This window comes from Pseudopodoces humilis, chromosome 7 (genome assembly GCF_049639895.1).
Source record: "Pseudopodoces humilis isolate 2021_Gansu_Grassland_sample_001 chromosome 7, ASM4963989v1, whole genome shotgun sequence".
Lineage (NCBI taxonomy): Eukaryota > Metazoa > Chordata > Aves > Passeriformes > Paridae > Pseudopodoces > Pseudopodoces humilis.
In genome coordinates, this window is record NC_142206.1 from 29,780,554 (window position 1) to 29,808,276 (window position 27,723).

Here is a 27,723-nt window from a genome sequence, read left to right on the forward strand (position 1 = left end):
CCACAAGGTAGTACAACTAAACAGGTGGCAGGGTATATCAAGCTTATCACCACCACACATCCTGTACCTGCTGAGGTAAACAAGATCTGACAATATAGCAGGAAAAAGTGTGAGGAGTCTTCAGTGAAATAAGATTTGCTCTACCACTCTAGTTCTATTACTTCTAATCAATAAGATAGTAGGAAGTAGTGCCAAAATAAATTTGTTACTACTCAAAAGAAAGTGTGGCATTAGGCTGTGATCTGATTTTAGGTCTATTGTATCAGCATATCATATGGAACATATGAAGTCAGTCAACCACTGACAAAAACCCCAAAACAAAAATGCAAACTCTTTTCATTCTTGCAGTCTTTCATTACCTGACATGGTGTCATCAAAATCATGGGGGTCTCGAAGAAGACTGAAGAAACAGCCAAGGTACAAAAAAATTAGAAAACATAACTTGCCTCCCTGACAATTGTAGCTGTGAAATTCCAGTTCCAGAGATGCAAGAGCAACTGCCCAGTCCTCAAGATTCACTGAACACAGTTTATGTGATGTTGGTTGCAACTGCTTGCAATTGCATATCAGCACAACTTGTCTGAATTTTGTCTTGGAAAATTCAGTGACTTTAGGACTTGTGACAATGACAACTGCCCCTTCCAGTCTGAGAATCTGTCTGAGGTGCTACAAAGTTCTCATTTTATTATGAACAGCTGGATGAAAGCAGATGCATAATAAAGAAAATCCTTCATAGCTAGCCTAAGCACTGGATGTGCAATGATGACCACTGCATTTCAGCCCAGAGCATTTGAGCCATGGGGAAACAATCAATTTATAAACAAACTTCTCAAGCACTTTGAGATGAAAACACTACACAGGATCAATTTAATTCACTCTACTTATGTACAAACTCATGTCATTCATGTTTTGTTTTCCTGGTTTATGCCAATCACACTGCAATTCCAAATGTCATCACTCTGTGCCAGAACAGCAGTCTGACACGTTCAAAAAAACTTGCAGAATAAAAAAACTTATGATGGAAATTTCTCCCATGTGTACAGACTGCTCATGCTCAGGAAGTGTTCAGGTTCCATTTCTCTTTGTCTGGTTAACAAATGGCACGAGTATGGATTTGAATTCTGGGTATACTTTACCCATTAGTAGTCTGTCCTAGGCACTGTGTTCTGTAGCATGACAGTTGCCCTGCGTTTAGGCTCCCAGCTGCCCTCGTCTTCTGCTCTGATGCTCTCCTGACTCTGGAAAATCTCACTTCATCAGCAGAAACAACCAAACTATATCTCAACAATTTCAACTTACAAGACGGTTTGGAGATTTTCTCTCCCCTTTTGTTGAATCCTGCAAAAATGACTAAAAGGAGTGTGTTACCTAGGAGATCAAAAGGACTGGACTGTCTTTTACCAGGGGAGCATTACTGAAACTAGATGTCAGATGAGGTCTAAATTAGGCACTTGCTAACTGCATGATGTAGCTTCACCCAAAATGTAACTTGTTACATGCCGGCCACATGGCCTCCTGTGCCCTTGCTGCTTCACCTGTAACATGCAGACAGAAGCACTCAGCCGTGCAGCAAGGAGTATTTAGAGTTCATTGGCATTCCTGAAGACTTTGGAGATTCTTAGATAAACAGTGCAGTATGAACAGAAACCAGGCAATACTGTATCTTTCTCTTGGTGACACTCTCCTGCTGTTGGTATTGTGCTCTCACATTCCTGAGTTAAGCTTGCTTGAGGGATTTGATATCACTTGGGCTTAAACTCTGTTTCATTCCTCAGAGAGGATGCTGGAATACATGGTAAAGCACAGTGAATCTCACATGTCCAGAGATGTCACTCTCAAGACCCCTACTAACCACTTCCACCTGACCTTCCCCACCTTTTTTAATATACTCGGCCAAGGACAGTGACAACAATTTAACACATGCATGTTTTGCACACCATGCAACCCTGTGCGTTTTGAAGGTCAAACAGAGCATTCTCTGCCACAACAAATGATAGCTGCAGTGTAGGTGAGAAGCTTTGCTTTATAGAAAAAAGCCTCTTACTATATGCCCAAGTGCTTGCAGATGTACAAGAAAAAGCAGAATTTCTGAGCTCTTGATAGTGAGGTATAGTCCAAAGCCTGGATACACATTTTTCTTCAGGAACTGAACTCTATGTCTGTGTGTCTTCAAGAGGCATTGTAAGTACAACATCATCTTTGTTTCCCCATCTCTAAAACTGGGATTATAATATTCTCCCATAATAGAGGGGTTTAGAAATGTTCATTTCTAGAAGCTTTAACAAATGTTAAATATCAGTTGTTTTGATCCTATTCCATTACAAAGAAGCCATGCAATTCTTTCATCCTCTCCTGTTAAAAAGATTGTCTTCTTTTGCAGCCTTTATATTATTTAATTGAATTATATAGGGTAGTTGCATGAGCCAATCTCTTTTATGTAACTCCTTTTTTGTTGTTATAGAGTAGAGGAAGACAGGCATTTAGACAGCAAGCAACTATTTTGTGAGTAACAGTGAGGGACATGCTGACAAAAGGTTTCCATAAATAACTCTTTCCCCTCTGTACTCTTGGAGCAGCTTTGTCTGTGATAGCTCCTCTTTGACAGTGTGTCTAGCATGGAACAACTCACAATCAAAAAGTATCAGCAGGTGTGAAAAGCACACCCACACAAGCGTCAGGTCCTCAAGCATAATCCGTGTAGCTGTTAAATTTCCCACTTTGCAGCAATGATTCAACTTAGTGATGGCATTGTGAATGGCTCAGGAGAAGAATGGCAGTAATATCAGTATTTGAAACAGCAGCTCATTAATGATGACATTAATGAGCATCTGCATTAAGGTGGCATGTTTCAGGTCTAGTCAGTGGTTTTCTGCTCTAGAGCACCTCCTACACAGGGCACAGAACATGAGGCTGGAGGATGGGGATATTCCTTATGGAGTGGGGACTCACAATGAAGGCAGTGTCCAGGAGCTGAGGGCAGCAAGAATTGGGGTCTGAGCTTGGCTGGAGGCATGGGCTTGTCCCACCAGCTCTGTCCTTCATCTGTGCTCTTGAAACATTTTAGTGTTTCAAGCCACACTCGGCCCACATGTTACAGCTACTCGGAGAGATGGCAGTTCCCTTCAACACACATGCTCGCATATAGCTAATGGAACTGGAATTACTGCAGCAGTTTGGGAAAAGGAAAATGTATAATGCCAGGTTGCATAAAACATTAAGACACTGTTGGCTTGATGTGGGCAGAGCTCCTGCCAGATGAAGCATTTGCACCTGGAAATCCACGAGGCAGAAGACTGGCGCTGGAGCACTTGTGCTGCCCTCAGAGAGGCAGCAGCTCACTCACACGTACTCAGACTCCCAGGAGGCCGGGGCTCTGGGCTCCTCAAGGAGGCCAGTTTTTTATATAGTAAAGCAAACAGTTGAGCTAATCAAGAATTTTTTTTTTCTTTTCTTTTCTGAGACTCTTGGCATCCAGCCCTGTTACTTGCAATCTTTAATTTGTACTGTGGCTTCCTTTTCTCTGCTGCCTTCTCTCTCAGTCCAATTTTCCCACACACTTATTTCCTAACTCTACCTCTACCAAGGTCTTCATTTAGTTTGGACCCAAATTTATCTCAATCCTACACAAAGCTGATGTTACCTCATCATTTATTCCTGCAATGACTGTCATGAGAAATTCATAAGCCTGAAAAGTTTAGGGGAAAAAAAACCCAAAGCCATTTTCTGCATTCTTACTTATAAAGTAGCTTTATTCATATACATTGATAGAAATAGACTGGGTCAATCTAGAGGATCAACTTAGACCTTTTTTTTGGTTATACAGATACCTGAGTCCTAAAATTGGGTTTTTGAAAGGATCTGTGTATGTCCATTGTAAGAGTGGGCTGAAATTTACACACACTATTCACAAACTGGTCCTGAAAAAGCTTCTTATCATAGAGCTTCCACTATAAGGGAGCAGATTCTGATGAAACAAAGTCACATTTTGATAGATTCTCCTTCCCACTTCCATAACACTATGAAAAGAATGAAAGAGATAAAGGCATTTTCTCTGTTTAGCACAGCAACACGGTACAGAACTTGTTGTGTCATTTGTGTAGAGAAACCGATGGAGGTGACATCAGTGCAAATAAACATCTCAAGTTAAACCACAGCAAAATCCCAGTAAAAATGTACAGCCATCTAGTTCTCAATTGTCAACATGGCAGAGGCTAGTTTGCTCAACAGCTGATGAAAGATTTAGGAAGTAACCCACCTGATCATTAGGTTCTACCTCATGAAATCAACTTTAAATGGGCATTTCTGAAAAGCTGCACAGAACCCAAAGTGTTCTTTCAGTCTGAACATGCTCTATGAGCTGCAAAAGGGCACCATGTTGTAACAAATGCCCAGCCTGCACCACACATGTAGATCCAGCTGATCTCATATCATTTGAGGTAAATACTTCTCCTCCTTCCCTGTGGCTATTTTCAAACCCATTTCTACAGAACTCCTCTGCCTCTAAACAAAGCCCAAGTTGGCAGGACAGCACTGTCCAAGTCATGATGCAAGCTGCAAACAGCTAACAAAGCCTGATGCATATTCCCCATATTTTCATGGTAACTGTTCCTCACAGCCACTCCCACGTGAGCACAGAAGGGTTTTTAATGAATTGCAGTGAAGAAAAGGCTAACAGCACTGCAAGACATTGAGCAAGCAGGGAGTGGATGGGCTGTGTGTCCATCTTCTGCAAGGCAGTGGCTCACAGGCCAGGGCCAGCAGACAGGACACAACAGGCATCGTTACTCATTGGCACCCCTCACAACGAAGTCCCCTAGGCTGAGCAGAGCCGCACATTAGAAAGCAGATGCTGCCAAGTTGTGCACTGTGCACAGTCCGTGAGGCAGTTTGTTCAATGCTTCTCATTAATTTCAGAATCCACTACTGAAGAGAACTCTTTATAAGGTGGGACATGTTTTAAAAGAACAGTTGGTGCAGATTCAACTTGTATAAAGCTGCTCAGCTCTATTAAATACCAAGGGGTGTTGCTGATTTATACCAGCTGAGAAGTTGGCCAATTTCCTTTTGAAGCCATCAACTCTCCCATTGGTAATTGCCAGTAGAAACACTGGGAAATACAAGAAGAAATGAAAAATGGAGCGCATTTATGTGAAAAACCTTCAATGCAAAACAAATGTCTGCTCACTGCACAAAAGCTGAAATAATACAGTTGTTATTGGAAATATGCTACAATAAAACAAGCTGGATGAGTCAACCAGCAGTGCATCTAATCTCCACTGGCTGCCTTTCTGGTCCCCAAGCTCCCCATCTATTTTTATCTCTACTTTCTTCAATACGATTTTTGGTTTACAAGCAATAAATCTACAGCTCTTGGGTCCCCTGTGTGCACTCTTTTCGGCAGGCCACTCAGCATTTAGGATTTTACCCAGACCCTTTCAGTTACAAGACCCCAGATATAAGAACATGGAGGCTGCGATTCAGATTCAAAAAACACCGTGGCCCAGAGAGCACAGCAGAGGCATGGGGCATCACAAAGTTTTTTGTACTGAAGAAAGTGGGCACCATGCAGGGTCATCTGAGGAGCTTTGGGATGGACTTGCTTTCAGACTTGATAAAACACACAGATTGGGGCAGTGTTTTATTCAAGCTCCATGATACAGTGTAGGGCACACACAGAGCACAAGGTGTGCTCAATGCAACAGCTAGGGGAACAGCTAACACTAAAATGGCACTGGCAATCAGTGCTTGCTGTTGTGCCTACACAAAGAAAATGTCATTCCCTCTTTTTCCATGGGTGGGTGAAATTTTTAGTGAAGCCATTTGCACCTGGTCTACCTTAGGACCCTATACATTACCCATTACAGAGTGTAATGTTTGGAGGCTGGAAAAACAATAACCCTGATTTCAGAATCATTGGGCAGATGATGGGAACCGTGTTCATTAAGTGAGACTACTGTTTTTTGTTGGCTGGGTGTGGTAACCCTTTCTTGAGAAAAGTGTAGGTGAAATTTTGGAATCACAATACTCCTGTTTCATTTTTCTTTGGCAACCACACTATGATCCAAGAAACAGCAATTATTTTTCTAATTTTTCTCTCTTCTCTTTAATGGTTTCATTACAAAGACATACAGCTAGTCACCTTGAGCTCATACATGCTGGGAAACATCTGTTAATTGAATATTAAGATAGCCAGAGTGTTATAATGGATAGAAACTAGTGGGATATGATGCTAGCCCAAAGCCTTCCCTTTCATTCCAAGAGTACGTGCTTCAGGGAGCAAGGGAGAAGAGTATATGAATTTAATTTCAGACATTCACGTTTTAGGTGGCCCTGAGAGACGTACCCATTTCCTATATAAGGTTTGGTCTGTTTGCAATTAAGCTCTCTTCTTTGCATATTTCCGGGTAGATTAAAAATAGCAATATCAGCTTATTCTTGGACTTCTGGAGATAAACAAAGCCATTGCTTTCAGGGCTTTTAAAAAGCACTGATCAGACTCCTAATCTTGAAGGCCAAATTTCTGTGTGAATTTTTTATGCTGGATAAACTAGCAATTCCAAATATAAGAAGAAAGGTAGGAGCACATTTCTAGAACTGGAGACCTTCTAAAACAGCTTAACTTTTGCAGCCTTAATTCTCAAACAAAGCTTAATGTTGATGAAGAGTTAAGTTGAATCCTCTTTTTACAGAAAACTCATGACCGATTCAAACCTCTCCCACCATTCTCACAACCAATGGATCAATTCCAGAACTGAAAGGTTTGCTGAGCTCCGATTACAGTTTTCCTCTTACTCTTTTTCTGTTGGGATTACCATCATCAATCCATTTAATCCAAAATGTAAAGCTGTTTTTTGTGATGCAGTCATCCATTCTCAAGGACCTTTACAGAAACAACTAATTTATAATGGTGCCTAAATTGCTATCAGATGGGATTGATTCCCACACATCCCTAACAGCCTGAGGTTGGACACATGATAGTGATCTGCAACTGATAATTTCTTCCCTGCTGTTTAGGTTTCTCGTTTGCAGAAATTACCTGGAACAGGGGCCATTTTCCAAAGAAGTGCTTGACCACCATGTTGTGAATTTAAGTCTCCTGGCAGCGTTTTTGTGTTTTTGTTTATCTTTTGCAGACTGCTTAGAAGTCAGTGGACCCTGATGGAACCATGGACAATGGGATTAAAAGCACTGATACAGTGGTTTTAACATTAGTTATTCACACCCTTGTGTGCTGACAGAAACAAGAAGTCCAGAAAACACTTAGGACTCAACTCAGTAGTGGAAATAACTCCCACTGTCTTTCTAGGAATTATGTTAATATCTTCTTGATTTTAATTTTACTACCAGACTGAATTAAAGTCTCAGATCAATATTGATCTCTTAATCTTGAAAATTCAATCATGCCATACATGCACCTAGTAATTATAATCTCTAATTCTGGTTGTGTTTGAGCTTCCTTACCCAAATAATCTGATTACTTCCCTACCATCAAATCTTTAGCGACTTTTAGTGCTTCTTACACTGTGAACACACAAGGGTAAAAACCAGTGAGAAAATCTGTGATTCTGTAGCAGTATAATCTGAGCTAAACTGTGGCTGCATCAACTCTGCCTCCTACAGCTCCTGATCACAGTCCTTCATCTCCTTTATTGTGCTCCAGTGGTGCTCATCCAGCCTTCCAAAAAATTGGTCCAGGGGATGGTGAAAACTTAGTTTTTTTTGGTGTTAACTTTGATCCAGTTTAGGTCCCTGAACTATGCTATTCAAGGGTCAGATACAAACCATTGCTTGTATTAAGGAAACACTGGAGCATGGATGGGCAATAGCAGCCCTGATTCAGGTTAGCTGGAATGGATGTGGAATTGTACTTTAACTACTCTGTGGGCAGTGTTGTTAAAAACACATGGGGTGACTTACAAAAAGCTGCTTGCAGCAGTTCATCAAAGATTCAATTTCCAAAGCAGAACTTTCAGACCAGTAGTCAGTACAAGCCATTGTGAAATTCAGGATATTTTTAGAGCATCAGGTAAGGGTCTGACTGATGGTAAGACTTGACAGTCTGACAGGGTAAACTGCATGGTGATTCTAGCGGATATTTAGGAATAGAAACAAGTACTAAAAGCACAGTAGATTCAGGAGTGTGTGGAATGGATACCAGCTTCATAGAGCACAAGGACTGGGCAAACAAGTATACTGCAACCTGGGACTAAGGTACACGAGCAGCAAAGCTGAGAACTCCAGATTGTAAGAGCAAGACTAGCTAAGTCTGAGACAAACTGGTAGAACTACATTGTGGATGCTGCACAGAGCCTGTCCACGTAATGCCTGGCTCTTACATGCTTTCTAGGCTCTCATTTTCCAAGTGCTGCATTGCCCCAACAAAAATGAAGAATGATATTGAAACTGATGATTCAGGAGGGAGAGAAGATTACAGCACCCCAATAACCACGTGAACAAAGAACACATTTAGTGTTGAGTAGTATGTACTTTGGAAAAATCCACATGACCATTAGTAGTGGGGAGGAAATAGACACAGTTAAGCAAGATACCAATGAAGTGGCCCACACCACCAGGCTGCACTTTGTTCCTCTGCTGTGCAGTGGCATGGGAAAGACTGGTAGCCCGTTCCATGCCTCCTGTGATGGCAGAAGGGTTCTTCTCTACCACACTTGAGTTCTAGGGCTCTACAAGGAGCAGTACTCAATAATCCTTACAGACTCAAGCAGCCTTGAAGAAGTCAACAGGACTATTCACAAGGACTGATTATAAGAGCTCATGTTGCAAAATGAATCCCTTATTTTGGTAAAGAGAAGCGCAGTAATAAGTCCTATTGTTCTAGAAACATAAACACTATTCCTGAGGACCTAATAAAGATTCTGCTGTGTTACAAGAGTCACAAACAGACCTTACAAAATAATATGGACTTTTGTAAAAGCAGGACAAAATGGGTAAAGTTTTTAAAAAATATTCTTCAAAATGCAAGTGCTCTTGATCTACTTTGCTTTTGATCCAGCAATGTTAAGGACATAAGATCTTTCTGGTACCACGGCCTGTAAAGAGTAAAATCCTTGAGCTCCTAAATGTGCTCCTGCATATTTCTAGGACATTCGTTGGGGGAAAAAAAAAAAAAAAATCCCAAACAACAGAATAACCTTCTGTCCATCAAGCAAGATTTCACAATTACAGTACCAGGCACAGAGAACTCTGCCTGTCTGGCCCACAGCCACACCGCGGGCAGCAAACTTTCTAGCTCTCACAAAATAATTAGGCTCAGGTCAGGTATGTGACTGAGAGAACTCCAGGGAGAGTGGAGGGTGAAGCAGGAAGCCGTGCTGATGATTCAACCAGGGATCATCTTGAGAACAATTTTAAAGTTGTTTCTTCCGACATAAGTTTTGGATGTGAAAGGAAAGTGATTTTATTTCTAAGACTACAGAAAGGGAAAACTTTCTGGTACAAAAAATGAAAGTGAGGACTCTATTTAGTAAGTAAAGAAGCAATGGATTTACTAGTCAAAAACTGGTGACAGTTTATGCTGTTTAACAGTGGAGTGGGACAGGTGACAGAAGGCAAAACCACTTTCAGTTGCTTTAATCAGCTCTCAAGGTGATCTTTCTTTCTAGTAAGAAACTAGAGCTGCAAGGGGAATAATTTTGAAATTCCAGCAAAGCTTTCTGCACACATAAAGACAGCACAGGAGTGACTCAAATGTCTGCACATGCAATCAGAGGAATGAAAGACTCACGGCTGGGTTTTGTATTAGATGCTGCAAACCTTTAGTAGTAGACATAACCTAGGGCTATGCAGGGCTGCTTTGTGCCATTCTACACTCTGAGGAGCGGCTGACATTTAACACCTTCTTCCCAAAGCCATAAAATTACAAACTAAGGTTCACAGCAGCTACAAGCAATATCAGTACTGTTCCATCCAAACCCTGTATCTGGCTCCTCAAAAAGGCTGCTGCCTTTTTGTACTCTCATATTCTCTATTTCTTAACATCTTCAAATCACAGCTTTGTGGGAATTCCCTAGGCCAGTATAAGGCATTATGTTTAAGGCAGAGTGACCAGAGAAGAGTCTGTGGTCAGTGTTATACAGGTCATCCTTGGTTCTGTAGTAAGTCTTTTCAATAATGTAATTCTGCCATCAGTAGATACAAAAAAATGTCCAAGTGGACAACCTTCTATCTGAATAGTGCTCATCAGCTTTCAGGTCCAGTTTTGAGTTGCCTGTGCCTGTTTGCTATGTGACAGGTAGCTGTAATGACCGGTGAAAGCAGCAACAGGAGCAACATGGCAGAGCTGTGGTGGTGAGAGACGGATGTGAACTTCAGAGGATCAGGTATGTCTTATTCCACCTGTGGATCTTTCAGATATGTCATTATAAGCATGGAGAACCTACTACTGTGTTCGCATTGAGCATTAGAACAAACCTTTTCACTAGGTGAGTAGTACAGTGCTGGAATGGGTTACTCAGAGAAGTTGTGCAATCTCTGTCCTTGCATGGTTTCATTACTTGGCTAGACAAAATCACAGCTGACCTGCTAAGTGCCGGCAACTGTTCCGTTTTTATCAGGATGTTGGAATAGAGACCTCCAGAGGTCCCTCCTTAACCTACATTTATTTTATGCTATGTCTCTTGGATCCCAGAGCTGAGCTGACAAACCATGTTTTGAAAGGACCTTGTAGGGTGAGAGCCCATGGCTGGTAACATCTACCAAACTGGAATGGTTGGAATGGTTTATGTAGAGCAAGCTAAGTGTCTGAGTGGAGGCCTCCCACACCTACATGTAAAATCTCATTTTGAACAGAGATTGAATGGCAGAGACATTGTGAAATACTGCTTATGAGGTGGCAGTAATTATGGAATGGTGATGCTGCTCAATTTCCTTTTGCAACCAAGGCTTCAGCCAAGGTGTTAGTCTCCTGCAGTGTTCTTGTGCCACTCTTTTGTAGCAGTGGTGAGAGAGCAATTGTGTTAGTGTTTGTTCACTGGCATGCTGAGGTGTTGCTCAAAGAAGGTAGGCTTATGGCTGAGTTACAGGCTGGCATATACTTCAACGTTTTGTTTCCTGCTTTCAACTCAATTGTATTTAGCTGCTTCCCACATTAGAGACCAGAAGAGTCTGCACTCTTCCACTACACAGGGAGACAGATCCCAGACTGGACTGGCTGCAGGAACATGCTGGAGTCATGGAAAAGCTGATAATTCAGTGGGGACATTTCTATACAGGCTAGCAGACATAGTAGATACATGCACAGAACAGACAAAATCCTTTCCACAAACACCATTTGCACAGTTCTGCCGCACTTCATTCATCCATAGCTCTTTGCTGCTTTGCTCCTGGCACACACATTTCTTCTCCCCAGTTCAGAACCAGCTTTCTCACTGCTACTTATAAGATATCCTTATCTCTGCCATCCCTTTAATCCCTTTCATGACTGTACATTCCCTGCTTTTAGCATAGAGATGATGGAACCCAAGAAGTGCATGTACTAGTTGGACACAGGGAGAGCCAAGAGTATACTGGCCCCAGGTGAGAACTTCTCCATTAGCAAACAAAAGCTGAGATGTCTTTGAACAAATTCTGTTCTCTAAAAACTGCTAGGAGAACAGCTGAACTCACAGTGCTTGATCTAAGAATCACAGCATATCACCTGGAGCTACCAAAGTGCTAAAGAAATTCTTTTCTTTAGAAAAATGCCCTAACCACAGTTTATGTCAGTGTGACATGTACTGCTGTGGACTTCCAAGCGACTACTAATAACATTTCAGAGATTATTTTCTCTTGTATATTAGCTTGAACAAATATTGAGCAGCTGAAAAAGAGTCTGAATCTTAACATGAGACCTTACACAGGCACAGAAAAATATTTAAAGAATGAGATAATTTTGAAAAATGCTGTGATGTTTTTAGCAAGGACTGTTTTGCAGGAACTATGGCTGATACAACCCTAACACCGGGACTACCAGTGAGTTCTGGGACCTCCATGAAACATGAACCAACTTCATCACCCCTTAAGCTGGCAGGATGCTTGAGAGTATTTAGAGCAGTAGATCTTGGGATCTGCTATGCACAATAATTATATTTATCTCCAATACATTAGATTGTCATAAATATATTAACCTTAATTTTCTCCATAGAAAAACCTAAATAGATTTAGGAGATCTCAACAATGAAACTATGACGGCAGTTAAATCATAGCCACACAAAACAGCAGGATGTATGCTCAACAGGCCTCTTCATGCCAAGTCAATAGAGAGTAAAAACTTCTCACACCCTACAAATACAAATAAAGATCTTTATCTATTTCCTAATAATGACATAGTGATAAACTCTGTTCATTCTTGCATATATAAATGTGGAAGAAACCTTCTCTCCATACAGCTCCTATGCAAGGGACTAGCTTCAGTTACACTCTTTTGCATCCCTGTTCTGCTTCCTCCAAAATTGTCCATTCCATATTAATGCCTGCCTGCCAAATCACATTAATTCCATAGTTGTATCCCTGTCATAAGCCATTAGTTCCACAGTCTTACTACACATAACACATACATTCCACATTCTTTTCCTTAATATGCAAATCTTTCCAACCATGGTCTCCTTTGTTTTGGTGCCTCTCAACCCACCAGAATATGCAGAAGGGCTGACAAACTGATCCTCTGGGATATACTCAAACACAACCAATATGTTCTTTGTGATTAATATGTAACAACAGGAGAGGTTTTGAGGTTCCCTCCCAAGTCTTCAACAGCTTAAGTATTGCCCAGATTCCTGATGCCTTTCATCTGCACCAGGTGGTTTACACTGGTCATTATGAATTTCCTTTCAAGCCTGCTATTTACTGTAGGAAAACTTTCCAATGACTCTAAGTAGCATTTTGAGTCAACAGCGAGGGTTAGGTGAACAGCCACGTTACTGTCACCGCTTCCTGCTGTCAGAATCTCATCAGGATCTTACAGGACTTATGGCTGTGCATTGCATTCAATCAGTTAGAAATACTTCTCTTGGGAAGAGTATCTACTTGTTTTCATGTCAGTTGTCAGTCCTAACAAATTTTGCCTTTATTTTGTCCAAATTGATTCCCTTCAAAATCTGCAGCAGGAACCTACTAAACAGTCATCTGAACATTTTAATTGGTCAAAAATACGGCAGAATAGACAAAGTGGAATTGTGTCCCGACAAAATTCAGAATGTTTCACTTACTTCAGCAAATTCTCTTACATGATAAGGTTGTGGTACTCAAGACCTATATGCCGTTTCATTTGGCATAGTTCCACTTGGAACTGGAGAAACCCATGATAAAACTCTGAAGTTCTGGACACTACTAACAGCACAATTTAAGCCCTGGGGTGTGAAGCCGGATTTTGCCATTCATTTGGCATAATGGACAACACAATTCTTCCCACAATTTTTCCTATTCTTGCAATTTCAGTGGCTGGTACCATCTCTGTCTGAAGAGTGAGATGGCTGAGGAACAGCTGAGAACTTGGTCTTACCAGCCAGATTTATCACTATTCTTAATTTGCACACATGCTAAGGTGACGTGTGCATTACATACGCTTAGACTGCACGGCTGAATGCTCATGTTATATCAAGCTGTGGATGATTTTACAGCTGGCTCTGCTCCTTGAGCAGTGGGAGCTGCTCTTGTGCGTTTCTGAAAGGCAAACTCCAGCCAAGTGGCTGGAGCTATAATTCTCCAGCCTGATCTCTCCCATCCCAACTACCGTGACTCCCTCATGCCCCGACATTCTTTGCTGCTTTGTTTATGCTGTAGAAAACATCTGTGAGGGTACATGGCCAAGGTGAAAGATTTTGGCAAACAGTTATTTTTCATAGCTCAGCTTTAAGGGAAAATATGAAGACTGCCCCTCCTTCTCAGAGAAGAGGAAGGGTGGAGTTGAAAAATGAGCTCTGACTGCAGCCAGGCCAAATAGCAGACTTGCTGTCCCACTAGCCCCTTTAAAGGAAAAGGGAATTGTTTTTTCAGTAGAATGAACTATGCTGCAGAAGAGGAAAGGTTTAACCGAAATAAACTGGATTAACTTTTAGAGTAACCATTTAGATAAATATATCAGGAAAACCTTCAGAATGTTAGGATGTGTTAGGCTAAGCATAATATTTCCAGTAAATGCATAAATCATGCTGCAGAGGTCATTTAAAACCAAACTGCCATAATAATAAAAATCTGCAGTAGAGAACACCCCCACGCTACTAGGAGATGGACTCAATTACACTGCAGGTCTTTTTCAATGTTTAACTTCTATGACTCCTTATAGAATTGGGGCCCTGTAAGGGGAAGGAGAAAAAACATTGGCTTATTACATTTGTTGATTAATAGATTAACTTTCTCAAGCATTAATGTACTTTATAGGGCTACAAATTATAGAATATAGGTAAAGAATTGCAGATTTCCCTGACAAGGTGTAGTTTATTATTGACATTCTGCAGTGGAGCAGAGATGACAGCACATGCCACTTGCATTTATCTGCCTTTCTCAGGTTGGCCTTGGAAGATCAGGAAGAAGAGATGAAAATTCCTGCTGGGAAGTGAAGAACTTGAGGGATGACAAGGAGATTACAGATTTGCTTTAAGGACCTGTAAACAGGCAGGCACCACTTCATTCTTCCCTGAATTGCAGCCTCTTCTAGGTGAAACAGCAAAACCAATTACAAAACACAGGGACGCTTAGGATAGGAGGTAAGGTTATTGCTTAAGAGGAAATTGGAACAAAAAGTCAGGGATCACTCAGAAGCACCGTGCTGCAATGATAAACGAAAAGGTCCTCCTGGAACTTAAGCCCCGCTCTGTCCCCAGTCACACTCAGGACATTCCCCTCTCTGGCCATGAAGTCAGTCACTGCTCACATAGAAGGAAGGTCAGCTACTGCCAGATACGCCCACTGGGACGTAGCAGCTACATAACCTCCAGGATAGAGACAAACAAAGCTATCTCAGAGCTTGGAGCAGAAAGATGACACAGGCTGAGTACTCGGGATCCATCTGTGATCTGTCACGAGCAGTTGCACAGCTGACCAGTGAGAGAGGGCACTGCAAGTGGGGGCATACAGCAAAGCAAGCACTGCCTCCTCCACCCACCTCTCCCTCTGTCTGCCCTTCCTCCAGATCTACCTAGGCTCCAAATTAATTTTACAACCTGGAATGCTGTTAACACAATCAAATTATGAAAGAAAAGCTCATCTTGAGAGAAGGGAAAAATCAGCTCCCTTCTCTGTCTCACAGCTGTCCCCTCCTCCTCACCATGTGTTCCTGGAACCTGGGGCTATTCCAAGCGCTAAATGCACTGGAAAGCGTATCCTTGGGCCAGCTGTGATCTGATCGTGGCACTTTGGCTGCGGGTGAACCAGAAACCAACTGATAGGCCCAGGAACAATGTGGCCCCTTGTTAGGCTCTGAGAATAGCCATCGCCGTCAGCCTCTCCCGCCCCTTCCCCAGGCAGTCTTCAGCAGAGCAGGATGCCAGGACAGCTTCTGTAACATGTCCTGCATGATCCTTTCCCACCAACCCTGTGCTGAACTGCAGCTATTTTCTGGGTTGAATGACACGCTCCTTGTCTTGTGAGAGACTCTGGGTGGGGACTGCTGCAGCCTCTTTGGAAGTGGGTGCACAGCAAGTGACAGGCTGATACCAATATTTATGTACATGCTGCCACGGGGCAACCCCGGCTGGGACCATGGTTCCTCTGGAGTCCCAAGGGCTGGAAACCTCCAGGGAAGCTGCTTCTCATTGGCCTCATAGAGCATTCACTGGATTGCACAGATCCCAGGAACCAGATTTTATCTGGCCTCACAACTTTACCGATGTTTTGTAGGCTTTGTATGATTATGACATTAAGTAAGCACTATGGAAATGAAGCAATGGCACGGAGCCAGAGCCCTCTGTTTTTCCCAGCCCTTTGCACAGCTAGGCTGTTGCAATTCTCAGGAGCAGATGCTGCAGGAAGGGGGTTAGTGGTGGGACAGGGCTCAGTCTTCTCCAAGGCGATATTCTGAGGGGGAACAGAGTGCTGTCTGGAGGGAGAATAAGCCATGGCCAACACAGATTTGAGGCAGTTTATGAAAGATTGCAGAGAAATTTAACCCTGGTGCATTATCAAGTCTCACATCTAATAGTTCTTTGCATTTGTATTGAATTACTGTGCTAAAGCACCAACCAGGATTGCCCAAAGTATGGTACAGCCCCATCTTCAGGGTAAATATGCTTTGCCAATCAATTCCCACTGCAATTTTGATTAGACACAATAATTTCCTTGCTTCCTGCCCAAAATACTTGCCATGTTGTACCACAGCTGCATTTCAATAGCACATAAAGGATCCAAATACATTGGTTCTAGCAAATTTCAGTGTAAATATGAACCTGAAATTGGGATCCTTCCAATTAAAAAATACTGCACTGATGCAAGACATTACTAAGTGCTCATTAATGAAAACTACGGATTTGTTCTGTGTCTTTTGCTAGTCCAAACTGTTTTATAAGCTAGGAATACTACATACCCTATACAGGAACTATTTACCATTACCAAAACAGTCACTCGCCTGGTGGGAAGCTCTTATGAGCATACCAGCACCAGCTCACAAAAGAAATAGAGCAGAAAGTTAATTTTCCTGAAAACTGGTGTTGACTTGCATAGCTGTAATAAGTTTCTAATCACATCCAAACTGATTCTGCAGCTGTGGCTCAAATTTGTATGTGCTTTCCCACTCCAGTGACTTTTGCTTTGGAACTTCGGCATTTTGGGCCGAAGCATCGCTGAATCTGGTCCTGATATTCCAGTGTACTACAGCTGCACCAGAAATGAAATTTGCCTGGCTAGATCAGACCTAAATAATTGAAATGGACCCTGAGACGTGTACAGAGATTAAATCTTTTATGAAATATATACGTCAGCAAGAACCATATATTGGGCCATCACAAAAAAGAATATGGGGTACAGCAACTGACTATAAAGCCAGCAAAAATTTAACATGAGTAAATTTTATTAAACTGTAATCGGTATTCTACAAAGAAAACTATCAGGATTTTCTTGATACATTGAACTCAATAAATTTGCTTTGAATAGCTGTCTGTGAGTGTGACAGAGAGAGAATTAGTCTGGAATGCTATAAGGATGTCAGCCAAGCTCCCAGCATCTGGAAAGCAGAAAGCAGAACTATATTTAGTGCACAATGACTTGCAATAATTTGGGGAGGGAACAGAGCGGAACAAAAAAGAACAAGAGAAAAGAACAAAAGTTGGCAGTTTTGGACAATTAAATTAATTACAAAGAAAAAAGAACAATGAGGCTGGGAGAAGCATAAATTAAACCCCAGGGTATATGTTATTATAAGAGCTTCTACAAGCAGAAATGTTGTATGTAGTTAGCAGACATATTTATAAACATGCTATAGATAATGCATACTTCAGTATAAATACCACCTCTAAGAATTTCTGGCACAGAACACTTAGGGCACTGACCTCTGTTGTACATTCATTTCCTTTATGTGGCTGAAATGGGCTAAATATATTCCTTAGTTAGGCATGGGAAACTTTTTCCATATGGTAACTGCATCCGTAAGAGTACTCCATGGTGTAACTGTACTTGGTTCTGAATGCATTATGAACCCTTTGCAAAGCATGTAGAGGTTACTGTGTGCTCCTCTACAACTACTTGTGAACAGAACAAGCACCAAGTAAAAGGCTAACCTCCACTGCTGCAGTTCATTCAAAATAAAAATGGTGTAGCACTTTCTAAGTTCCTTATTGCTATAATAAAAACAAGGTGCTGAACAGTCACATTCCCCTTCCATCACTTATGTAGTTTTTGTTTTATCCTTCACTTGATTTAAACATTCCATACACTAACTCTTCAGAGTCACTTGTTTCCTGGCACTTTCTCAGACCTGAGATGCTACGATTCCAGAGCCTCCACCTTCAGCACTTTAAAGGAAATCTCAAATAACAAACATAACCTGTTAAAACTGAGGCACACATCTCAGGCACACTGATACTGTTTAAAGGATAACTAAGATGAAAGCAAATAGCATTACTGACAAAACAGTAAAAAGGTTATTATATTCATAAATGTCGAAGTATTTTCTGGTGTTCAACCCAATCTAGCTTTCAGCTTCTAGGAAGCAAAGTGCTGCCAAAAGATGATGTGTGGCCAAGAGAGAGTATTGAGCAGAAGAGAGAGCAGCAAGTGTTACCTGTGCACAGGCAGCAATTCCCTAAGTTTGGTGAAAGACAGCAGAGATCTGTGAGCTGGGAGGAGTAGCTGGGTCTTGCCTGCAATGCCAGTACCAATATTGCCTTTGAAACACAGACCAGAGCAGCAGACATTTTGAGAAGAAATTAACAAATTTTTGATACAGTACAAGGGATGACACCAGCATTGTATCTCTTTTTAGACCCACAGATATCCAGCAACACAAAGGATGGGGAGTAGGTATCTTTACTACTTCAGAAGCAGAGTGGAAACAGTGCAATGTAAGAGATTCACAAAACAAGGAGACAAGGATGCCAAATAAAAGGAGGTAAGGACTGAGATAACTACAGAGAAACTGTAGCAATGCCCATAATGTGGTCTGCAAGGGCAATGTTAGAAACAGTAATGTAAATGATTCTATCAGTCCTTCAGTTGATATAGGAATTGGGGAAATCAAGACACTTAACTGGACAATGCAGACAGTGGAGCACAGCTCTATGATGGGATCTGACTTATCCTACTAGGTGAGATCACACTGCCTAAGAAAAAAGTCAGGAAAGCACTGCTGCTCTCATCAGACATGGCATGGAGCTTTCTTTTCCTCACACTCCCCTCAAGCAGGGCACTCACACATGTTCTGTTCTCAAGAAAAAACATATGTTTGAAATATTACAAATGAAAGCTGCTAAAGAAAACTGCTATTACGAATGAGTAGATTTTGATACATGTTTTACATTCTTTGGGGTCTGAGATCCCATTTGAACCAAAACTGCTGTCTGCAAACACCCTGCTGAAGTCAGCAGAAGATGAGGATTTACTGTAATCACTACAGCACTGGGCAGTGAGCTAGGCTCATTCCTGAACAGTTTCCTAAGAGATGTTAACAGCCTCAGCTGGGTGCTCTTTGTAGTTCTGGTGGAGGTCAGCTCTGTCTCTAAGCACAAATCAGAAAAGTAAATCTAGTCTAAACAATTCTCTGTACTGTTCCAGAAGCAATTAAAGGCACTTTGCTTTGTGTACTTCCCCCAGGTGTGAGCAGACACTTCCCACAGACAGTCTGCACAGCAAAAGCTCAAAAAGCATAAACTCTTTTCAGAGGAAAAGGCAAAAAACCCTTCTGTTTTATGTATGTAAGTCTGAACTGGACAAAACAGCGAAGGATTAGCTTATCCATGCACTGCCTATGAGCTGTGAGCTATACTTGGAGAAAAGTAACGGTAAAACAATTCCAGTTCACCAACATGCCACCTACATTCATGACAGAGATACTAGCATTCATGAAGCTAAAAATGTCACACATCCATGAGTTTTATAAAATCAGCAATGATGTGAAAAGTGTAGAAACAAGTGAGCACAATGTTAACTCTCACACATTTTAAAATTACTAATTATAAATATTTGAATTATTATATAATGCTTTGTTAAAGTGCACTTGGCTGCTTCTTTGGTCATGATTCTCCAAAAATGGAACAATAACTACAATTACTAATAAGTATTCATATAATATTAGGTATACTCATTATACCTAAAACCTCCCACTGCTTTGCTAAAAGCCAGAACCAACAGTCCTAGGAAGTCAACACATTGTCTGTGAATCTCCTGTGTATTATCACTGATATATTGCTAATTTTTCAAAACAGAGATCTACCCATGTTATATGGCATGGTATATATCTATATCTATATCTATATCTATATCTATATCTATATCTATATCTATATCTATATCTATATCTATATCTATATATATCTAGCATCATGATAGAAGGGAGGAAACATGAGTAGTTCACTGAGTCAATATTTTTACATTTATTCTTCAATATTCCTTTTTTAAAAATCATAATTGACATATGCATGCAAGGTGTACCTCCCCAGCCTTGATGCAGCACAACTCCCTATATAGTTTTATTCATGGCTGTGGCAGTGAATAAAAGAAACAAACGGATTTAGGGATAGTTTGATTAGACAAAAAACATCTAAACCCCTGATGTTGCCAAATGTGCACAGGTAGAGAAGTAGGCAGGGCAGCAGTAACTGTAAGGGCTGTAAGCATGATGGAAATGTAACCTGAAATTCTGGCCTTAGCCCGTGGCTACAAACTTTATCCCTTTATATTGACATAGCACCTTCCAACTGCAGAATGTTCCCTGAAACAAACTCCCAGAGCATGTATTTCTAGTACTGACAGTGACTGGCAGAAAGCAGGAGTGGAGTGCCCTTACTCTGGCATAGCTGACCCAGTCTGCAGGCCAGGAAGCAAACCCACTTTTGTTAGGGGAGGCCAGTAGCACGTGCTGGTACCAGATGGGATTTTGCGGCAGCCTTGCAGATTTTTGCTTCTGGTTTCTGAGCAGCGCCAAACACTGCTTATCCCAGTCTGCCCTTGAATGGAAACCCACTTTTCACCAGTGGCTCATCTACACCCATTGCTAATTTTCACCAGCACCAGTCAGAGAGTTTCCTAATATGCAGAAGGTGAAGATGCATAAAAAAGGACAGTACTTTTATACTTGCAGAGATAACATTTTTTTTACTGTTATTTGATGCTGCTGATTAGTACCAGCCCCAAAGAGTCCAACTTCATGGAGGGGGAGATAACAACTGGCAGCAGAAAGCAGAAACACCAGTTGTTGCACCGAGAGGTTTGCATGAATCACTTTACCATCTCAGTAAATTCTAAAATAAAAATCTCAGTGGTTTTGCATAGGAGGAAGCAAGACACAATGAGGGCCTGGACTTGGTGAGGCTGCAGAGGACCTCCAACTGTAGGTTATATTCAAAAAGCTAAAGATACCAATCTAGAATGCTTTTAAAAAGCAAACCAAAAGTTTTTTCCTCTGTGTCCCCTAGAACACCAAGTAACTCCCACCTCCATTGTCTGGCAGATGATTTTACCATTTACCATTAGATTATCTTGATTTAGCATGAAAAACTAAGTGCACCCATTTAATTTTATGCAAACAATCTGCTCTGGGTCGTCTGAACCTGAAAGAAAGGTGAAAAAAGGTGTCACCCTGGGTGCTATAAAAGGAATTTTTGGCACATGAATTCAGACAGTATTCAGATTCTATGAAACAATCCGTGCTGCAGCCCAAATTACTCCCTGTGGATCATACCAGTGAAGAAGAGGGTCCCTAGACTTCTATGATAGCATAACGTCAGATTCTGGATCTATGTGGAACTGGCATGAGCTCTGTAATAACAGAAATAATTCAGAAATGTTTTCACTACAGTAAAAATGGCTTCTCTACTGTCTCTGATATTGGGTTAGAGGAGAAGCTAGGGTGCACAAAGACAAGCTATTTGCAGATATTGCCCCTGAGGTGCCAAGCTATCATTCATAACATGACTACCCCAAAGTATTAACCCAGCAGAAGACAAAGCATACCTAGATTTATTTCAAATTGTTTTCTTGCATACAACTACAAGGGAGGGAATGGGCAGCTGTCTGTTCTCATCAATGAAATCCTAAGTGGGAAGAATTCTTTACTGGGTAGCTGACTGTCCTAAGGCCATTTTATACTTTCACATGGCTTAACAGACCAGAGAATTAGAATTGTTGGAGTTTATTCAGCCAAAAAATACTAAGTATTTTGGTTCCATTAACAGTATCCTTTTGAAGCTGTGAAAAGTCATTTACGTATTTATGTATTGATTTCTGTCCAGAATCCCAGCTGAAATGAAAGTCATGAAGGATCATGTCAGCCTTCATCTGCTATTATAAAATCATTGCAGAACACTGTTTAATGAAGTCAGATTTTCAATTGCATTTTAAAACACATCCTAGCCTCACCTTTCTTGACTAAACTTGAGGTGAACCAGCAGTGCTATGTGGGATTACACACTAAAATTATCCAAATGTGTGCAGGCCAGACTGAAGGTGCTTTGGTTATGAGATTCAGGACCAAAAGCACAGGCAGGAGCTACAGCTTTATTGTGAAATAGCAGGAACAGAGCTGTGAGGAGGAAGTTTGCAGTGTGCCTGGGAGTGTTACGGCTGCCTGGAGCTGGCACTCCCAGTGTTTCACTTTTCTGCCCACTAGACATGTCTAAATATCTTGGGAAAACAAGAAACAAAACAATAGGTGACTGTAGTGTGAAATATAAAAGCCTGGCTTCACTTTTGGAACCTGACTGCTGTTCTTAAACTGTCCCAGCTGTGCTTCCACAGTCCAGGATGTCAGCACAACTCCTCCAGTGAATCACTGCCTTGTGTTCCCTCCAAGGCTATGTACAGCACCCTTTTATAGACTGTATTGTAAGACTGGGGCAGGTTTCTGAGCCAGAAGGTTAGCACTACTGCCTCTCTGCTCCAGAAGGATAGTTTCAATATGATATTATACCAGCAACAGCAAAAAACCCAACAAACCAACCCAAGACGAAAATAATACTGCGTATGGAATGCACTGAGTTGTCAGTAGTGCAGTGTTTTGTTCCAAGCATGAACAGGTAGGGCAGATGTTGGAACTACTCACTGACAGATCCTGAGGGATTCTCTGATAGAGCAAAAAAGTCTTCTAAATACATGATAGACTGTGTGACTCTACAAGCTGACTCAGAGGCAAGGACCAAATTAGTCCTGGCTGAAACTACATGGATTTCAGGCAGATCCCTAAAATGAATGTGTCCCTACAACGAGTGCAGTTTTTCTTTCACTACCAGGAGCCCTCATCTGTCTAAATCATTCCAAGCTAATATTGGACTTTGCTTACTGTGTGTTTTGATTTTTTGAGAAGATAAAAAGAGATACCATGCAACCATCCTAAGTACTTCTCTTTTCTAAGTGCAGTCAGTTCTTCAAGTGCTGGTGTGCTGTCCTGTTGCCAACTACAACAGCACAATCTTTCCTTCTCTCCTCTTGTTTCCAGTGATAGAAGAGCAAATCATAAGCCAGGTCTGCTCCAGACTGTGTCTCAGGAGGTATCAGCTATCTGAAAAGGCATGCTCTTCCCTTCGTGTCAGTGAAGTGTTTCCCTGGCTTCTACTTATCTTGGTTTTGGAATAGAAGAGTGAAATCACTTCAGTATTTTTCATCAGGTTCAAATCTACTTAAAAATAGACACAAAAGGATAGAGAAAATATATATTCTTTGTTAAGTTATCTATGAGTACTGGAGAGCAGTTGTATCACTGATCTTTTGGAGAAGGATCAGACACCTTCATAGTCAAACAGCACCATCCAACATATGGCAGTAGATGAAGGCTGCTTTTTGCCTCTCATATTTACTCTGAATCCTTCTAAATCACCCCTGCCAACACAATACAGTCCTTGAAGATCATTAACAACCATCAGAAGAGCAAATTCTCATTATGTAATAGGTTAGGTTGCACCAAACAGCAGGTATGAAAAATTCCCTGGGGGAAGACACCTGCAGAGTCTGTTCCTTGACCTTCAGCTCTGCTGCTCCTACAGATGAATGATGTTTGATTCAGCACTGCCTTAGCAGTACATATGCAAAATATGTCTCAGGAACAAAACATCAGCTCTTCTGAAAAAGATCAGTCTTATAGTTTAATTTGTCAGGTGATGCTTCTTTCCAATTTAGATCAAATGGAAATCACTCCTGGTTAAAATAAGAAACAATTGAATATGTTCCCCAATTCATTCTCTTTGTGAAAAAAAATATGTTGGAGAGCAAAACATTTAAACACAGATTGTTTTTGGAAGCATTTTTCTGTAAGAGGCCCTCAAGCATTAAAAACACATAAAAATATTCTATTAATGAACTGATGCCCCCTCAGCAGGGTCTGGAGCACACTGTATGTAACTCACATGTCACTGGTAAAACTCTTATTTTTTTGGACTGCAGTATATATTTCAGGTAAATGTAAACAGAATCAATGTAAAACTTACATGTAAATTTCTCTCTGATTTCCCAGGCAAACAGAGATGGGACTTCCAAAGGGAATATATAAATATGAACTTCCCCACAAACATGAAAAATATTTAGAAGTTCTTTAAAGAGAAATAAAAGGAAGAAGCAGATGAGGAATTTCTGGTCTATGTCAGGTAAAATGTTTGTGTGCTACAGAAGGAAAATGTATGCTATTGATCTCAGTATAGTAGCTTTCCTCACATCCTTCAAGATTCATGTGCTCAGTGTATCAGGCACTCCTGTTATCCTTGGAGATACAGGGGCTGACTTGCTAATAAAGTGGAGAAAAGCCACTTGAAATTTTTTTCTTAGTGCAGTACAGTCATACTGTCAAAGAAAACAAATCTTCACACAGTACATCTCCAGACATGTATTTTACACTGGAAAGAAGCAAAAGATCATTTCACTTTAAATAGTGCAGTGAAATTTTTCTTCTGCAGGCTCTTTGTTGGGATGTACTTTCTTGGAGCAGTGAGGTGCTATTTCATTACGTGTACATATTAGGAATTTTTAATTCATTTGCTCTTCTTCCAATTCACAGTTCATTTTCAACCGGTGCATAAGAGATCTGCTCTCAGTGTTTAGAGAAAAGACAAGAGAGAGCCTGGCTGTGCTCACATTATGCAATGACTGACTTAAGTGGGAGCTCATGGGACTGAAAGATTGGCCCAAATTCCAATAGCTCACAGGAAAGTCCAAGATGTTAGGTGCCAGAAGATTTGGCATGTGAGCTGTGTAGTTACTAGAGCATCTGCCACTGCGGCAGGTAAAGTCTGAAAACAAAGAGGGAGGTTCTAGTTTGGAAGGAAGCAGATGACCCTGCATTATCAGTACAGTACTAGACAGATACAGCTGGATTTCATCAGGATTCCATCTTCCTATGAATGGCAACAAGAAGCTGTTTACAGACACAGCCAAATCAGAGAGGGAGCAAAACCCACATGATATTCAACCTGCCTGAGAGTAAATGGGACCTGTACTCTTGCTCTGGGAAAAAAGAGTCCTCACTAGGAGTATAAGTATTCTACATGCAGTAATAACCCCTTGCTCAGCTCAAATCACTTTGAGTCAAGAATCCCTCTTGACCTTCCTCATTGCTCTGGCTCTGCATTCATTGCTGAACTCCATACTCTTGAATTAAGGCCCAAATGTATTTTGTGTGTGAGCACATATATTTAATCTCTCCCAAATGTTCCATCTCAAAGTAATGGCATAATACCTGGCTCATTCTTTCAGCTCCACCAAACAATAACTGCCAGGAAAACAGCTTACTTCAGCCATTCCTAACAAAATACAATTAGGTCTTTGACACACAGCCTTCTTTTTACTTGGGTTGCTGCTTTTTTGGTGCAGTTCTTTGTAGATTCCCTTGGTTAACACCAGCTGCATTCCTCCTCCGGAGAGCAACTTTCTTCTTGTAGAAACAAATAGATTTACATTTGGAGAATTTTACAGCTGGAGCATTTTCTAAGTCCTTCCACTTCTGACATTACCTTTTTTTCCTGACAGCCTGCACTGGCACCACCTGAAGACAAGGTACCAGTCTTAGCTTTGACTCTCAAAACTTTGCCTTTCTGTGATCTCTTCCAGTGAATGTTGGAAAAGCCAAATAACTCTTTCCCTCTCTCTGTGCTAAAATGGTGAAAGTTGCCATACAAGCACACTTAAAATGGACTTAGAAACCAAATGACAGTAAACGACAGAGTTCATACCTCCCTCCCACATGTGCACCACTATGGAAACAGCACAGTGGACACCACATACATGCAAGGGCTTTGAAGCAGGAGGCTGAGGAGAAGCAGTTAGTGACACATAGAGATGTGGAAAGAGGGAGGATAAAGCCTGAAAAATCCTGAAAAAAAAGAATTTAGTGCACAAAGGAAAAGATTTCTCTAGTGCCAATCCTTCTTGGACCTTTTGCTCATTCAGCTGTGCTCAACTGACCAAGACCCAGTTATGGGCAGGATGGCTACACGCTGCCCAATGACTGTCTCTGCAATGTTACAGCAAAGAGGCCATGGCAAGGAAAGGAAGCAGGAATCTCTTGGAAGTATCATAAAAGGCTAACTGACTCCCTTTCATATACTAGTTTCCACCAGACTCTGGGAAAACATTTAAAAAGCCCAATGATATTTTCTTCTTCTTCTTCTTCTTCTTTAAAAGGGGCCTGTACACTGTTCATAGTCCCTGAAATAGATTTTAAAGTGAGGCACTCTCTGTCTGGTTAGTCTTTGCCCAATAGAACAGGGTCATTTTTGTGAACTTTCCTGGGGCACTGTATGTGACAGGAGATAGTATGCAACATGAGAGCCAACAGTTTACTGAGTAAGACTGGATCATACAACACGTGGATTCAATTTCTGACTCTGGTACAGACTTCTGTAAGAGAAGGCTTCACCAAGAGATCTTTCAATGCTTTTGTTACATCCCTTCTGAGTAAGATGACAGTAAAACCCTCTCACCATGCTTTAATACTTCACCATAGAGATACTCATTCCTATTTGTACTCAGTCCTGTATTAGGAAAGCAAATATGACAAAGACAAGAATGCCTGCAACTGCACAGCCTAAGCAGACATTGCAAGTCCCCTGAAGAATTCTGATATGCAATCCATTTATACAATTATGCAATTGCTTTAGTGGCAAATACAGCCTTGCAAGGCTCCTACAGTGTTGTAAACCTTACTTTCAATGATCTTAGCCCTCATAGATATTAAGTGATTAAGCGAAATGCACTTTCAAGGGGCCCTTAATAAATAGGTTTTGCTTTAGAAAGGGTTTCTTACTGAGTCTACCATGAAATATTTGCATATAAAATTAAGAAATCTGAATTGAAACAGGTTTGTTTCTTTTAGAACACACTAGAGCCACCCACTGCACAGCTGAGTTTTCAGCACACCAGTACTGGATGCCAAGGAGCTTCAGGGAAACAAGTAACAGAATGGGAAACTGAGCAGCTTAGCTTCTTTTCACATTAATTTGCCAAAAGTGGACAGCACCACTGAAATAATATTGTATAAAATCCCTTCCTTAGCTCAAGAAGCTTACTGTTTATTTCCTATTCAGTGTCTATGCATAAAAAACCCAAAACATTGCAGGAAACATCATTAACTCTACGTTTATCAAGCAAACCAGAGATATTCTTCATGAAAAGAATTAGTAGGTTTTGGATCAAGAAGAAGACGCATATTGTTGTTGTACATCTTCATGTACTCAAGCAACATTTTTTTTCTTGGAATGAAAAAGCAGCTCTTGAACAGCATGAGCATCAATGTAGCAGTTAAAATGGTACTATGTATGTGCCTTGTACAGAAATCTAGAACATCACCTTTCTAACTAAAATATATGTAAGTCTTATGAAAAAGCATCTTTAACAAGCATGAGAAGATGAGGCCCTGGCTTAACACATCATTTGATGTAAGAGGCTGAGATGTGCGCTGCTGTGTTAACATCTTTCCAGGGAAGTGCTTTAATTCCAAATCAAGAAGGAACATCACCATCTCTTGAGTCATCAGCATCACTTCCTGCCTTTCTGTGTGCATGTTCATAGGAAATCTTTCATCTCATTTTTTTCAAAGCCAAATACCAGTTGGCTAGCAAGCTCAGGCAAGATCCAGCCAAAAACAGTATAGGCATAACAAGT

The 27,723-nt window shown here is 41.0% G+C and overlaps 1 protein-coding gene and 1 long non-coding RNA gene across 6 annotated transcripts in view; one reads left to right on the forward strand and one right to left on the reverse strand.

The window, feature by feature from the left end:
• Nucleotides 1-27,723, reverse strand: part of RAD51B (RAD51 paralog B) — a 402,616-nt gene that overhangs the window by 22,845 nt on the left and 352,048 nt on the right. The window lies entirely within an intron of this gene.
• On the forward strand, nt 10,266-18,513 carry LOC148183997 (uncharacterized). Its single transcript, XR_015773030.1, has 3 exons — nt 10,266-10,340; nt 14,504-14,702; nt 18,410-18,513. It is a non-coding gene; the product is annotated as an uncharacterized LOC148183997 (long non-coding RNA).